Source organism: Dendrobates tinctorius, unplaced genomic scaffold (genome assembly GCF_039654945.1).
Source record: "Dendrobates tinctorius isolate UK_male_01 unplaced genomic scaffold, ASM3965494v1 ptg000003l, whole genome shotgun sequence".
In the NCBI taxonomy this organism is placed as follows: Eukaryota; Metazoa; Chordata; class Amphibia; order Anura; family Dendrobatidae; genus Dendrobates; species Dendrobates tinctorius.
The window spans coordinates 72,899,674-72,915,387 of record NW_027361671.1 but is presented as its reverse complement, the minus strand read 5'-3'; the positions used below and the strand labels follow the sequence as shown (position 1 = coordinate 72,915,387).

General features: G+C 41.4%; 1 long non-coding RNA gene across 1 annotated transcript in view; it reads right to left on the bottom strand.

The window, feature by feature from the left end:
• LOC141091496 (uncharacterized) overlaps positions 1 to 8,175 on the bottom strand; it is a 327,565-nt gene extending 319,390 nt beyond the window's left edge. The window contains exon 1 of the long non-coding RNA XR_012232533.1: positions 8,145 to 8,175. This is a non-coding gene — a long non-coding RNA (uncharacterized lncRNA). The remainder of the gene's footprint in view (positions 1 to 8,144) is intronic.
• Positions 8,176 to 15,714: the final 7,539 nt, after the last annotated feature.

Sequence of the window (15,714 nt, the reverse complement as noted above, 5' to 3'; positions counted from 1 at the left end):
TGCAGAACTGTGAGCTTGCAAAGGGGAAACTCGACCAACCTCTAATTCCGTGCCCCTAAACACCATACATAGGGGTCTCTGATTGTGTGCGGGTGGTTGTGTTGTTGCTACGGACATCTTCAGGTTTAGCTCTGCCATAATTTCTGCTGCTCTGGATGGACCCCTTTAAACCCACAGTGAAGAAATCAGACAAGTTTGCAAAAATAAAATCCTTTTTACGAACAATAAAACTCATGTACAGAGTGTAGCAGGAATAAAGCTTGCTGTTTTCTTCTGCACAATACAGAGGCACATTCTTAGTGGTTCTGGATGGCGGCACATTACTGGTGAAAAATGTTACAGATGAATAACAGAACATATTGGATAATGTGATCTTCCTGGTACAGGGCCACACGGGTCAATGTGTTTTGCCGTGACCACTGCACCCTACTAAATGCACTCTTAGGAACAGTATAAGGGAGATCTTACTAGCTACCACTTTACTGATGTGCCCCAGTGTGGCTGACCCCATAAACTTTCACAGATAATCTGATGGTCTTGCAAACTCCTCTGCTTCTTTTAGCTTTTCCAGTTCAAGTGCTACAACTTGCCTTCTATGAGAAACTCCCTTTCATTGCCTTTGCTTCCACACATTCTGGGTGATGATAGTCTTCTTCTGAGGGTTTTCTTTCTTGTCTTCTGATTACTAACAACTAGAGTTGAGCGACTTTGGTCAGATCGGGTTTCATGAAACAAAATTTGTTTCAGATGAAACTGGTCCGACTAGGGCAAAAAAAAGTCGGAGTTTCGTCCTAAACCCGACCACAATGCAAGTCAATGGGAAATAAAAGTCGGCATTGAGCGGATGACATTCATCCACTCAATGCCGACTTTTATTCCCCATTGACTTGCATTGGGGTCGGGTTTCGGACGAAACTCCGACTTTTTTTTGCCCTAGTCGGACCAGTTTCATCTGAAACAAATTTTGTTTCATGAAACCCGATCCGATCAAAGTTGCTCAACTCTACTAACAACTATCAAACAGGAACTAACTCACTGGTCCCTATTACTCCGACCCAACCATGGGCCAGCCCTACAGTTAACCATGTCACCCCTGTCTAACAGGAACTGCAGCATCCAGGAGTATAAAAACATGCAATACAATATATTTTGCACACATTAAAACAACAGGGATCTTCAGTGTTTTACGCCACCTTCTCCACCTTTACAAGCTCATACAAACTCACTATTCTAAAATCACCCTAATATGGCTATTGCCTTCTCTGCTTTTTTATTTATAAAATTTGACTCAAATTTGACTTGCATTGAATCAATTTGATTACCTTTAATAACTTATTTTTGGGTTGCCACTGAACTGCTAGCACACTAAAGATTTTAGACAATTACATTCTGGAAAAAATATGTCATTAACAGTATGTATGTGAACTGTGAAAATTCTCTTTAGTGACAATGTCATAAGTTAAAACAGTAACACAACATAAATTTGTAGATTGACCTTAATATGTGTACTGGGTTTCTGTTTGTGAAGTGTATGTCTGTTGTTTGGCAATAAAAAGTTTTCAAGCTGGGTAAATGACCTGACAATGGCCAGAAAATATCCAACATGGTGCATTTTGTTGTCTATCCTGCTCATTTGTTTGTAGAATTTATAATTGTTTCAAATGTATATAGAAGGGGTAACTTTAATGATTTGTTATCTTCTAGGATGTTATCCCTTCTATGGTACTATGTTTATGGCTCGCGTACAGTTTCATTGACAACTACATGTTTGTCACACAATTGCTTGCTTGGCCTATCTGTTATAAACCAATTATTGGGCATGGTTTCCAAAAAGTCTTAGGTATATAGTGTAGCCATTTCAGTCTGGCCCTGGTACCATGGGTGTCAAAAGCCAATTTTTCACTTAAGATGACGCAAATACTACAACTTGCACACTGAACATTGAGTGTTTTTGACACAGATTTTACATCCACTCTCAAATGCTTTATAATGTGCTTCTGAGGGTAAGTCTAAATATAAGCAAAGTGTAGAGCTGTAGCAATGGTTCACCATGCACAGTCTTGATAACTTGTCAAAAGAAGTTGTCATAAAAAGTTATTTCACTTAGGAAGACATTTATTAAGACAACTTAACATTACACAGGCCATTGATTATGTTATCTAAATCAAAGTAAGGCTATGGACATATGATGCTTCAAATGACAGCCATATCAGCCGACACTCCCATATACAGGAGTGCTTGCTCAGATAAGTATGCTGACTGACACACTGGCTGGCAGCTTTTCCTAGGGAGAAAAATGTGATCAGCTGTCCTAAATCGGACATGCGCGTTCAACATCTTACCCAATTATGAGTTGACTGTTTCCCCCATACACACCGCTAGACCATTGGCAGAACCCATTGATATTGGAAGGTCCAGCTGATATTAGTCTATTGTCTATGGCGGCCTTAACCTTCACATGATCTATAAATACAATTAAAACATTTAGAAGCATGAAGCCATAAATCATGCCATTCAGATACTAATTATTTGGCTTTGCAAATAGTCCAGCAGTGGTTGGAGAGAAAGTCAAAATAGTCTATTAGTGGAAATAAGTGCATTTATTTATAAACATATAAAAATGATTAAAAATGAACTACTCATAATTCAATCAGATTACTTACTGGAATTATCATTTGAGAAAATCCCTCTAAAGCCCCCGTTACACACTGCGATATTGCTAGCAATATCGCTGTAAAGTCACCAATTTTGTGACGTTACAGCGATAATGCTAGCGATATCGCTGTGTCTGATACTTACCTCCGATCGGCTCCCCCTCTGGTTATCGCTGATCGCGCGAGAAGCTGCTGGACCATTCCTCATCGGTCACTTCCTGCGGCGCTTCCTGCTGTGATGACGAGCGACGCGTGGAGCCGGGTGGGAGGACGCAGGATCGCCTGGTGTGACAGGTAAGTAGCGACCCCCGACCCCAGCGATGTCGCTGGTGAGGTCTGCCTGTGTGGCAGCTCACTAGTGACCACCTAGCGATGCACCAGCTATCCTGACCGTTTCATATCGCTAGTTGGGATCACTGGTGCATCGCTAGGTGTAATGGTACCCTAACTTTTGTAATTTATGTTTTTTGAAAAACATATAGATAGGGTGTGGATGGGTCTTCTAAACAATCTAAGGTGATCAATTTTTACTTAATAAACTATAGGAGAGACATGTACCCAAAATTCTATTCTGTATAGCCAGTTAGAGTACATGTAGGTTTACTTATTTTTCATGGTTTGGCATGAAACTGATTGGCAGAAATCTCAGTGCTCAACAAATGCCAAAATACTAAGGTTATAAGTATAGATAGATAATTTTTTTTATATGTGGACATTATGACTAATTTGCATGTATATCCTTCTCCATGTGGTAAAAGTGTTGCTGCACTACAATCTGGCACAACATGTACAGTTGTGCTAAAAAGTTTACATACCCTGGCAGAAATTTTGCTTTCTTGGCCTTTTTTCAGAGATTATGAATGATAACACCAAAACTTTTTCTCCACTCATGGTTAGTGGTTGGGTGAAGCCAATTATTGTAAAACTACTGTGTTTTATCTTTTTAAATCATAATGACAACCCAAAACATGCAAATGACCCTGATAAAAGTTCACATACCCCGTTTCTTAATAAAGTGTACTGTATTGCCCCATCTAACATCAATGACATCTTGAAGTCTTTTGTGGTAGTTGTGGATGAGGTTCTTTGTTTTCTAAGATGGTATTAACGATAGTGGAACAATTTGGAGTGTGACTGTTTGCGGTTGTGGACAGGAGTCTTTTATACTGATAACAAGTTCAAACAGGTGTCATTACTACAGGTAATGAGTGGAGGACAGAAGAACCTCTTAAAAAAGAAGTTACAGGTCTGTGAGAACCAGAAATATTGCATGTTTTCGGTGACCAAATACTTATTTTCCCCAAAATTTGAAAAATAAATCTTGCCAAATCAGACAAGGTGATATTCTGGATTTGTTTTCTCATTTTAACTCTCATAGTTGTGGTCTACCTATGATGTCAATTACAGGCCTCTCTCATCTTTTTAAGTGGGAGAACTTGCACAATTGGTGGCTTACTAAATACTTTTTTTCTCCACTGTATATAGATTACCTTCCTGCCCATTGAGTCGTTATCTTCAGATTTGTAATAATTCTTGCTGCTGAATACTGTTCCACAAACACAATATTAACCTCTTCATGAAGGTGTAAATGTACATTTTTGCTTTTTTGTATTTTCCTTCCCACATAGACATATGAGGCCTTGCTTTTTATGAGACAAGTTGAACGTTTTAATGACACCATTGGCTTTGCCTCATAGTTTACTGGAAAACAGGGAAAAATGCCAAGTGTAGAAAAATTATGAAAAAAACTAAATTCTGACATTTTTTGAGAATTGTTTACGTGATTTACATTTTGTGGTAAAAATGATATTACAATATGATTCTGCTCATCTGTACAATTATGGCAATATCAAACATGTCCATAACCATGTTTTTATTATTTTAGTCATGAAAAAAATCATAAGTTTTCAAAAATAAATAGTTTGGGTGGTGTCCCTATTTTACGAGACCCATAGAGTTTTAATTTTTCAGTCAATAAGGCTGTATTATGGCTTATTTTTTGCAAGGAAAGACAATGTTCTTATTGATATCATTTTGGGATGGATGATACATTTTAATCACTTGTTAAAGCATTTTGGGGAATTGCAGAGACCAAAAAAAACATAATTTTTGCGTTCTTGAATTTTTTTCCTTCACGGTGTTTACCAATCTGGTTATTTGTTTTTATAGTTTGATAGATCAGACTTTTCTGAACTTGGTGATGCTGCATATTTTTTAAAAAAAATGTTAACATCTTTATCTTTAATGGGGCAAAATGGATGATTTGACCTTTTACGGGTTTTTTTGTTTTTTTCGTATTGTTTTAAACTTTTTTTTACTTTTCACTTTATTTGTTAGTCCCTTTAGGGGACTTGAAGATTAGACCATCTCAGAGCTTGTACTATGAACAGCTATGCCACTATTGGATAGGCATGCTTTTGGACTCTTGCTCTAAAAACAAAATTAGTTTATTTTTTCCGGCTTCCGAAAGGGAATCAGAATGGATGTATTCAATTACGTTAACTGTTATTTGAAGCTTTTGCCAAGCAATCACCTGATGAATGCACAAATGACCATCAGACCCCTCTGCAATTCTCACAAACTCAACGTTCCCCCATCTGTACTAACTTTAGACCAACAACAACAAGTAGCAGGGGCAACAGCAGCAGTAACATCTACAGCATTTTTGTCATGATGGATCACATGTTCTAGCTGCTTTAGCGTCAACTTGACACTTTTCACATAAGGCCCTTTTACATTTAACGATGCACCAGCGATCCCGACAACGATACGACCAGGTCAGGATCGCTGGTGCATCGCTAAACAATCGCTAGTGAGCTGCCAAACAGGCAGATCTCACAGCGATGCAGCAGCGATACAGCGGACGATACTTACCTTTCAGACGCGGCGATCTTGACGTCCTCCCGCCTGCCTCCACACGTCGCTCATTGGCCCAACAGGAAGCCCAGCAGGAAGCGCCCAACGAGAAATGGAGCTGCGCGATCTTGCGCGATCAGCGATGGGCAGCGGGGGAGCCGGTCAGAGGTAAGTATCAGACATAGCGATATCGCTAGCAATATCGCTATAACGTCACAAAATCGGTGACGTTATAGCGATATTGCTAGCGATATCGCTATGTGTAAAACCCCCTTTAATAAGAGATGCACCGGCTAAACAGCCAGGTTCAGTAGTTCCTAGACTGTGGCCTTTCTCAGGCAAATACCCTCAGCCTCAATCCCATGCACTTCTTGGTCAGCAGATTAGACTAGTATCAAGAACTTCTGTGCTGTTATGTCCATCCAGTGTCATGTCAGAGTGGGTATTTAGTGAGGTCGGATGCTTTGTCACACTCAAGCAGACCAGGTTATATGCTGTAAAGCCCCCGTTACACACTGCGATATCGCTAGCAATATCGCTGTAAAGTCACCGATTTTGTGACGTTACAGCGATATTACTAGCGATATCGCTGCATGTGATACTTACCTCCGACCGGCTCCCCCGCTGGTTATCGTTGATCGCGCGAGAAGCTGCTGGACCATTCCTCGTCGTCCACTTCCTGTGGCGCTTCCTGCTGTGACGACGAGCGATGCGTGGAGCCGGGCGGGAGGACGCAGGATCGCCGCGTCTGACAGGTAAGTAGTGATCCCCGTCCCCTGCGATGTCGCTGGTGTGATCTGCCTGAGTGGCAGCTCACTAGCGACCACCCAGCGATTCACCAGCGATCCTGACTGCGTCATATCACTGGTCGGGATCGCTGGTGAGTCGCTAGGTGTAACGGTACCCCAAGTGTGGAAAATCTTGCATTTAATAATATGAATCAGGCATGGATCATAAGGCATGGATCCTACCTGATTTTCGTTCATCTATGGCTGATGCCAATGATTAAATTGGCCATATTATCTGCCTACCTGGCTGTCCTCTGTATTCTAAACATCATGCTACTGCCCCCAGTGCTGATGAACTACATTCAGCAAGACATCTACCACATGTTCACCATGTAATCTACACTGTAGTGATATAGTTTTTGCTCCACCCCATGTGCAAAAAACATGTCTTCTACTGTTTGCTCCACATGTGTTTAAAAACCAGCCAGGCAGTCATCTGCCCCCCAAAAGAGAAACATGTTCATGCAATTTAGGTAGCCTATCAATTCTGCCACTGCAGTGTGTTATTTAAGTAGTCTGTTATATACCACCATCCATTTTTATCTAGTCAGATAGGTTAAGATGACTTGGACATTAATGAGACGGTGTTTGCATGGAAGAGCTCAAAGAAGACTTAATGTAGTCCTGGAATACCTACAAAACATATATTATCAGGAAAATTGTAGCCTTTGAATTAATAAGGTTATTCAAGATTATTTAAGAATAGAAATAGGCCCGATGCTATCGCATCAGAAGTGCGGTGAAACATACGTCACCGCTATTCCCCACGCAGGCACAGGTGCAGTAACAGCCACGTCATTACCACGCATGCGCGGGTAGAGCACGCAGTTGTAGCTGTTACTGCGCTTGCGCGGGAATAGGGGTGATGTGAATGTCACTTGCGCAGGTGCAGTTCATGGCCTTGCAGACACGAACTGTGCCTGTGCAAGTAACATACACATCACCGCTATTCCCGCAGATGCGTAGTAACAATGAGGCTGTTACTGCGCCTGCGTGGGAATAGCGGAGACGTGTATGTCACTTAACTGCACCTGCGCAAGTGACACTGCCGCGGTGCCTTATGGGATTTGGGGACAGCGACCAGAAGTCTCAGTTGGTGATTATAATATAAGATAGTAAATTTATTTGCTGAAAGTAAAATTTTGGGGGAAAATTTACCAACGCTGGCTATTACAAATTTAAAATATTTCAATCATCTTCAATTGCAATATGTAGGTTTAATATGCTCTAGAGAATTATTGTAAGAGAAAATATGAAATCAGAATGGTACTCTATATTGTTCACATGACAGAGCACTTTACTTTAGAGCTATTACCATGAATGAAAAGGATGAAAAATAGATATCTGGAAAGTCCTTGGCTGATGTGAATCACTAACACGTCATTGCAATAGTTTTTATATATGTTATATAACTAGTTCCTAAAAATAACACAGACAAGAGAGTTTTGGAGAACAATAAGTGGAAACCAATCTTGTGAAACATGCAAATTCCGATATAATACATGTTTTCACATTATAGATGAAGTATTTCAAGTTTTTTTTTTAAAGCCGATTCAGCTAATGGAAGGAAGGCCGGCTTCAGAGGATATGATTACATTCCTTCTATTCCTTCCTTTGTTGCCATTTTTAAATTAGAACACATGCAGTTTGAAAGGGAGTGCAAGCAAGAGGCTTTGATTGATGTTGTCATAAGATAAATGAGTTGTGATTCATATAGAAGCCATTAACTATTGTTTGACTATCATATTATCACACATTCTACAAGGCGTTAACCATTATATCCTGGTCTGGTGCAATAGTCAAACCAACATGAAAAAGAAAAGTAGTAAAAACAAAGTTCTGTTACCTGAGCTCTGCAAAGACGCCTTTATATGTTTGTTTGCTGTGTGGAAAGTAACATAAAATAACAATGGCTTCAAAATTATCCCTACCCTTTAGAAACACGCAGCATTTACAAAGAATGCTTAGCGAGTTGAGGCATTTAAAAGATCAGTCTTTGGCTGCTGAATGAAAGACTGCTGTTTGCGTGACTCACATACCAAATGGAAATCTGCCTTCAAAGCTTAGTTTACTGTCTAATTATATATACACAAAACAGAGCTGACTATTACAAACAAATCATGTAAAAAGGAATAAAACTCCTCTTAAGATGCTATTTCCATGGTTTTGTCATAACCTTAGAATGTAGCCTGTAAAGGCTTGGAAAAAAAAAGTACAGCTGCAAGGTCCAGATAAGACCCATGTAATTGTTTTTCTTTTAATTATGACTTTATAAAGACATTATACCTCCTACTCAAAATGAGCAAAATTACCCTATTTTCAATTTTTCAAATTTTCTTTATAGAAGAGATAGCTCATTTGCATTTGTTGAAATCTGCATTAATTTATCCCTTGTAGGATAGAATCTGTGTTAGGACTCAGACTGCTGTTCCAAAGGCGCTTTCAGCTAGCAACACATTATCAGGCTGCGGTGAAGATAAAAGAAAATGCAAAATATGTTAGAATCCATAGCAGCAAAATTCTAATCAGCTGGAATACAATGACTCAGTGGGTAAAGTTAATTTGCATTAGTGTTCAGAGCTGAATGCAAATGCAAAGTGGAAGAAGAGATACATTAAACATCATGATGATTGGTTCCCAGGACTAAAATTGTGGTGTTTACCATCATTATGCACTAATTGCAAGGAAGAAGCGTTAACGTTTTCTTACCGAATGAAGAAAAAAATTTCAAGAAAAATGTAGGTAACACTCAATTGATTTCATGAAAACAGAAAATTCCCTGACACATTTCACTAATAGATCCTTTAGCTGGAAGTCTCACTTGTAGGGGGAGGGTAACATGCATTGTTTTATTTATATTTATGTGTAACAGGATAACAGAAAAAATACAATGTTGCAAGAAGGTGAAGGTTCTAAAAATTATATGACGCGAGTGCTTTGTTGTGATTGTGTGTTGGAGAACTCAAGCAGAGTCATTTAAGCTAGTAAAGCTATTTAATTATTCAAACCTCATCCTCTTGTCATTTTGAGCTGTTGAACATGGAAATGAGTGAGTTAACAGTTTAGCATAATGAGGACTTTACCCTAAAGACCTGCTTGGCTATTCTTTATAAGGTAATTTTCTCCACAGGTTTGTTAACATTGATAAACATTAACATTTCGAGATTGGTCATCTTAGAAGCAATAGGGCTAAGGTTCAGGGATATTTATGATTTACATAAGTAGTTATCTTGGTTTATTGGGATCATGTAAAGAATTGTAATTTATTTTAGAAGTTATTATTATTATTTATTATTTATAACACCATTTATTACATGGCACTATACATGTGAAATGGGGTATACATGATAAAAAAAAGAAGTACAATAATCTTAAACAATGCAAGTCAAGACTGGTATAGGAGGACAAAGGACCTTGCCCACAAGGGCTCACAATCTGCAAGGGATGGGTGAGGATAAGTAAGTGAGGGCAGAGCTGTTCGTACAGTGGTTTGGTGGATCGGTGATTACTGCTGGTTGTAGGCTTGTCGGAAGAGGTAGGTCTTCAGGTTCCTTTTTAAGGTTTCCATGGTAGACAAGAGTCTGATATGTTGGGGAAGAGAGTTCCAGAGTAAAGGGATGCACGGCAGAATTCTTGTATGTGATTGTGGTAAGAGGAGATAAGAATGAGTAGTGAAGGTGATCTTGTGAGAATTGGAAGTTGCGTACAGGTAAAGGCCCCGTCTCACTAAGCAATCTCGGTAGCGAGATCGCTGCTGAGTCACAACTTTTGTGACGTAACAGCGATCTCACCAGCGAGATTGCTGTGTGTGACAGCGATCAGCGAGCGGCCCCCCTGCCGGTATCGCTGATGGCTGGAAGAAACCTCTGGACATTTCTTTGGTCGCTGGTCTCCCGCTGGCCAGCACGCATCGCTGTGTGTGACAGCGGGAGACCAGCGATCAGGTGTAAAAAAATAATAAAAAAAAATAAAAAATATAGTTATTCTCACCTTGCGACGTCCTGTTCAGCCATCCTGCCTCTCTCCACGCTCCGGTCCCAGTGATCCTTTGCATGAATGACCGCAAGACTTTGTTATCCCACAAGACCGTGACATCTCACGGTCATTCGTGCAAAGGATCACTGGGACCGGAGCGTGGAGAGAGGCAGGATGGCTGAACGGGACGTCGGAAGGTGAGAATAACTATATTTTTTATTTTGATACTATTTTCTACAGCGATAGCCAGCGATGCCGGGCGCTCGGCGTCGCTGTGCTGATCGCTGGTGAAGCTGTCTGTGTGACAGCTCACCAGCGATCACATAGCGACTTACCAGCGATCCTGACACCTTCATATCGGTGTCGGGATCGCTGGTGAGTCGCTTAGTGAGACGGGGCCTTAAGTACCAGGAGATGAGTTCACAAATGTATGGAGGAAACAGGTTGTGGATGGCTTTGTATGCCATGGCAAAGGTTTTGAACTGGAGCCTCTGGGTAATGGGGAGCCAGTGGAGAGACTGACAGCGAGGAGAGGCCGGGGAATAGTGGGAGAACAGATGAATTAGTCAGTCAGCAGAGTTTAGGATAGATTGGAGGGGCACTAGAGTGTTAGAGGGGAGGCCACAAAGCAGGAGGATGCAGTAGTCAAGGCAGGAGATGAGGGCATGCACTAGAGTTTTTGCAGATTCTAGGTTGAATAATGTACGGATCCAGGAAATATTTTTGAGTTGCACTTGGCAGGAAGTGGAAAGGGCTTGGATATGTGGTTTGAAGGAGAGATCACAGTCAAGGATTACCCCGAGGCAGCGAGCTTGTGGGACTGGGGAGAGTAAGCAGCCATTTATTTTTTATTTAGATTAAAAATGTGAAAATATAAAGGGTGAAAATTAGTGCTGTGAGTGAAATATGTAGAAGGTAAATCTACTGGTACCAATCAATTCACACCATTGACCTAGTCCTGTGTAAATCTCATACAGGGCTAAGTCTCTGGTGGAAAAAAAAAATATATCAGGTAGTTACTGTAAATATCTTATGTATAAATGTCTCTATTATCTCCAAGCAAAAATATATGTCACTGTGTTTCTAGTACCCCACTCTAGTTTAACTCCTCATACACACCTCCTTATTCCATAAACACCTAGGCATGGCAGGAGAAAGTAACACAACTGGCCACCTGTATATTGGGGAAACTGGGATAACACTTTTTCCTATGACGGCACATGCCACTTTTATCCCCTTAGTGACAGAGCCAATTTTTTACTTAATGACCAAGCCAATTTTTACAATTCTGACCACTGTCACTTGATGGTTATAGCTCTGGAACACTTCAATGTATCCCATTGATCCTGAGGTTTTTTTCATGACATATTGTACTTCATAATAGTGGTAAAATTTCTTCGATATAACTTGCGTTTATTTATGAAAAAAACGGAAATTTGGCAAAAATTTTGAAATTTTTTTCTGTTTTCAAACTTTTTATTTTTGCATCCTTAAATTAGAGAGAGGTGTCACACAAAATAGTCAATAAATAATATTTCCCACATGTCAACTTTACATCAACTTTACTACTTTAAATTATGTTTTTGGAAACATAATTTTTTTTTAGGAAGTTATACTGGTTAAAAGTTGACCAGCGATTTCTAATTTTTCCAACAAAATTTACAAAGCCATTTTTTTTAGGGACCACCTCACATTTGAAGTGAGTTTGGGGGTGAATATGACATAAAATAACCAAAAGTGACACCATTCTAAAAACTGCACCCTTCAAGGTGCGTAAAACCACATTCAAGAAGTTTATTAACCTTTCAGGTGCTTCACGAGAACTAAAGCAATGTGGAAAGAAAAAATGAACATTTTACTTTTTTCACAATAAAAATAATTTGGAACCAATTTTTTTATTTTCCCAAGGATATCAAGAGAAAATGGACAACAAAATGTTTTGTGCAATTTTTACTGAGTATGCCAATACCCCGTCTGGGGGAAAGCCACTATTTCGGCTCATGGCAGGGCTCAGAAGGGAGAGAGCACAGTTTCAGTTTTCGAACACAAAATTGGCTGGAATCAATGGTGGCACCATGTCGCGTTTGGAGACCCCCTGATGTACCTAAACAGTGGAACCACCCAATTCTAAGACCAACCCTAACTGTTGTGAGTTCATTTTCCCCTTCGTCACTGAGGTCTGGTGAACTCCCTATTCTGGTAAAGGAAGGTAATGAGCCTGATTATCAGGCACCTGAGCCTAATGATGATGACTGGCTGAGTGGAGGCACGGACTGGATATAAGGCTGCCGACGCCCTTCTGCCCTGAGGGTGATTTCTCTGTGGACTTCTAGGAGACCAGTCCTGCTCCTCTAAAGCTAAGTTTTCTGCTTTGCCTGTTAGCATTTGTGTTTTGTTTTTGTTTGCCTTGCTTTTCTGGATTCTGCCATTCCCTGCTGGGGTGAGCTGAATCTCCTTTTGCCGGTTGCTCTGTCTTCAGAATATTCCTGAGTACTGACATAGCCTTTTTGAAGCCTAGCGTCTTCAGGGCCTTTTTCACTGTCAGTTTGTTGGCTCTTATTTTCATAGGGTTTTCCACGGATTGCAGTCAGCAGCCTTCCTGTCCTTTCCTATCTAGTTAGCTTGGGCCCCGTCTTTGCTCAGTCTATCTTTCTGTCTGTGTTAGAGTTTTTTCTTCTTGCTTCACCGTCATTATATGTTGGGGGCTACCGTTTGCTTTGGGGTCTGCTCTGGGGCAGTTTAGATTTCCCTTTCTGTCTTTAGGCTATGTAGTCCCCCGGCTGTGATCGAGGGGTCTAGGGCATTGTAGGAACCCCCCACGGCTGCTGCTAGTTGTGTTGATAGGTTCATGGGTCTGCAATCCGATAGCTGCCAACTTCTCTGGTTTTCTGGACTTAGCGAGCATTTCTGTTTTAGCCTCCTACGGTGACTCATTCATAACACCTAACCCCAACACACCCCTAACTATAATCTCAACCATGACCCTAACCACAATCCTAATCACAACACATCACTAACCCTAATCCCAGCCATAGCCACAACCATAACCCTAACTACAACCCTAACCCTAGCCCAACCCTAACTTTAGGCCAACCCCTACTTTAGCCCCAACCCTAATACTAACCCTATCCCCAACCCTAACCCTAGCCCAACCCTAACCCTAAATTTAGCCCTAACACTAACTTTAGCCCAACCCTAACCCTAATGGAAAAATGGAAAAAAAAATTTAGCTATTTTTACCTTAGGAGGTGATAAAGGGGGTTTGATTTACTATTTTTTAAAATTTTGTTCACTGTGATAGGTTCTATCACAGTGATCAAAATGAAGCAATAGGAAAAATTTTCTATTGTTGCCGGGAGCTGGCCGGCAGACATCAGCGGGCGCACTGCCCATGTGCCTGCCATTTTTTTCCTGAAAGTAGACACTACTGGCCGGGGGACTTCATGGGGGGATGCAGGGACACTGGAGGTACCGGGGGGATCACGGCACCCCATTTCTCTGTCCTCCTTTTGTCACAATTATGTGGGTACTATGAAATCTGATTGCTTGGAATAAGACAAGTCTGAGACTAAAGCAGAGACAAATAAGTATTTAACAAAGCAAGAAGTAGAGCATGAACTAGCAGAAACTTTTCTGCAATTGTAATGAAGTGACAGCACAAAACAGAAATGTCAGCAAACTTAGTAGCGGGGCATGAACGCTCATACAAACAAGTCGAGCAGTAATATGCAGCAAGAGTGTGACCCGCACTTTTACGTGGAAGCCCAGCAGTAAACAGCAAGAGTGCGATGGGCACTTATACGTGGAAGTCAGAACTATGCCATATAGAGATCCACCATATGAGTGGATGGGGATTTACTCGCTTGGCCGGTCTTTGAGGCATACACTGAGACACTCAGGGTTAAACCTTCATTCAGTTTATTAAACTGCAGCATAAACCGCTCTTCATGAACTAAATAGCATATAGCTTCCAGTACAGTGTCCGTTAAATATTCAGTTTTACAGCATACACAGTCTCTTACTGACCCCGGTCAGCATTACTCACAGTTTAGCCCTCACGGGTTATCAGGGGTATGGCCGCATTGGGATCACCGTTCCAGACAGTGCCTTGCTCACTAGACCGTCTACAGTTCCAGACCCACAGCCGGGCAGTAGCAACCCTACGTAGAGCTGTCACAGACTCTACCAGGTCCGAGCCTTTCCATGTGCTCTCCAGGAAGTTCAGTTCCAGACACTTCCAACACACACAGGCCTTCTGGGACTTTGCACTCTGTCCACTCAGGATCAAAACACACATCCCCATGTGACCCGACCTCAGTCACACTATATGGTACGTGAGCACACCTACAAGTGAGGTATGGATCACATGGTCCTGACCTCACTACAGGTCCTATTACATGCAGCCAGACCACATACAGGCTTTATCTTGACGTTCAGACATATGCCCACATGCATTTTCTGAGTAGCAAATACAGTGCCCCCTAGCTTTAACAGAGGTTATTTCACTGCAGCCGATAGAGGAGATGACACATTTCATGGAAGTCCAGAAATACATAGGTGGAGTATAACAAATAAATAAATAGGTCCTTAAATGTAACTTTTGGGCTGAGAAGTCCCGCTCAAGTCCCGCTCAAGTCCCGCTCAAGTCCCTCTCAAGTCCAGCTAAGCAGCTTGCAACAGAATGCAATCTTATAAGTCAGGACAGCAGGTAACCCCAGCTAGGACCTTGAAGAAGCTTAGAAGACTGAAGGCAACTGGAAGTGATGAGGCAGAGCACTGAGTAAAGAGCAGCAGCAGGAACTCCAGGAGGAAGCTCAGAAGCAAACAGCAACAAAATACTCAGGCAAGGAGGATCTCCCCACCTGGACTTAAATAACAGGGCAGACACGAAGTTCCAGGACAGGGCAACGTACCAGACTCCATCTTGGACAATGACAAAATAGGCTCCATAGAAACGTCTGAAATCCTTACACTGATGAGTGATCACATCAGAGGAGAGATAAATTAAATGGGAAATCTGACCTTTTTTTGCGGTTACCATTATTCCGTTAATAACGGCAATCACAACACCGTTACCGGGGTTGGTAAAAACTGACTCAAATCATGTTAGATGCCCCTAATTCATTAAAAGGGGTGTTAGGCACCAGGATTGTCCCGTTGCACAGGATGGATCCTAAGCCTTGTCTGGTGCTGTGGTCTCCCATTCAGGCTAGGCCACTGGGATGACTGCTCTGCACAGACTCCGCTCCCAGCGCCTTGTCCAGGGTTGTGCTGCATGTGTAGTTTCTATTGACTCTCCAGCTAAGCCTATGGTGACTACTCGTATACATGTGCAGCATTGTACTCTGGAGCCTAAGTCCAGATTTCACCCTACTGAGCATGTCCTTGATGTGGCGTTTTCTCATTGGTGCTTGGATGTCAGCTGCTCTAGTGAAGTGGCA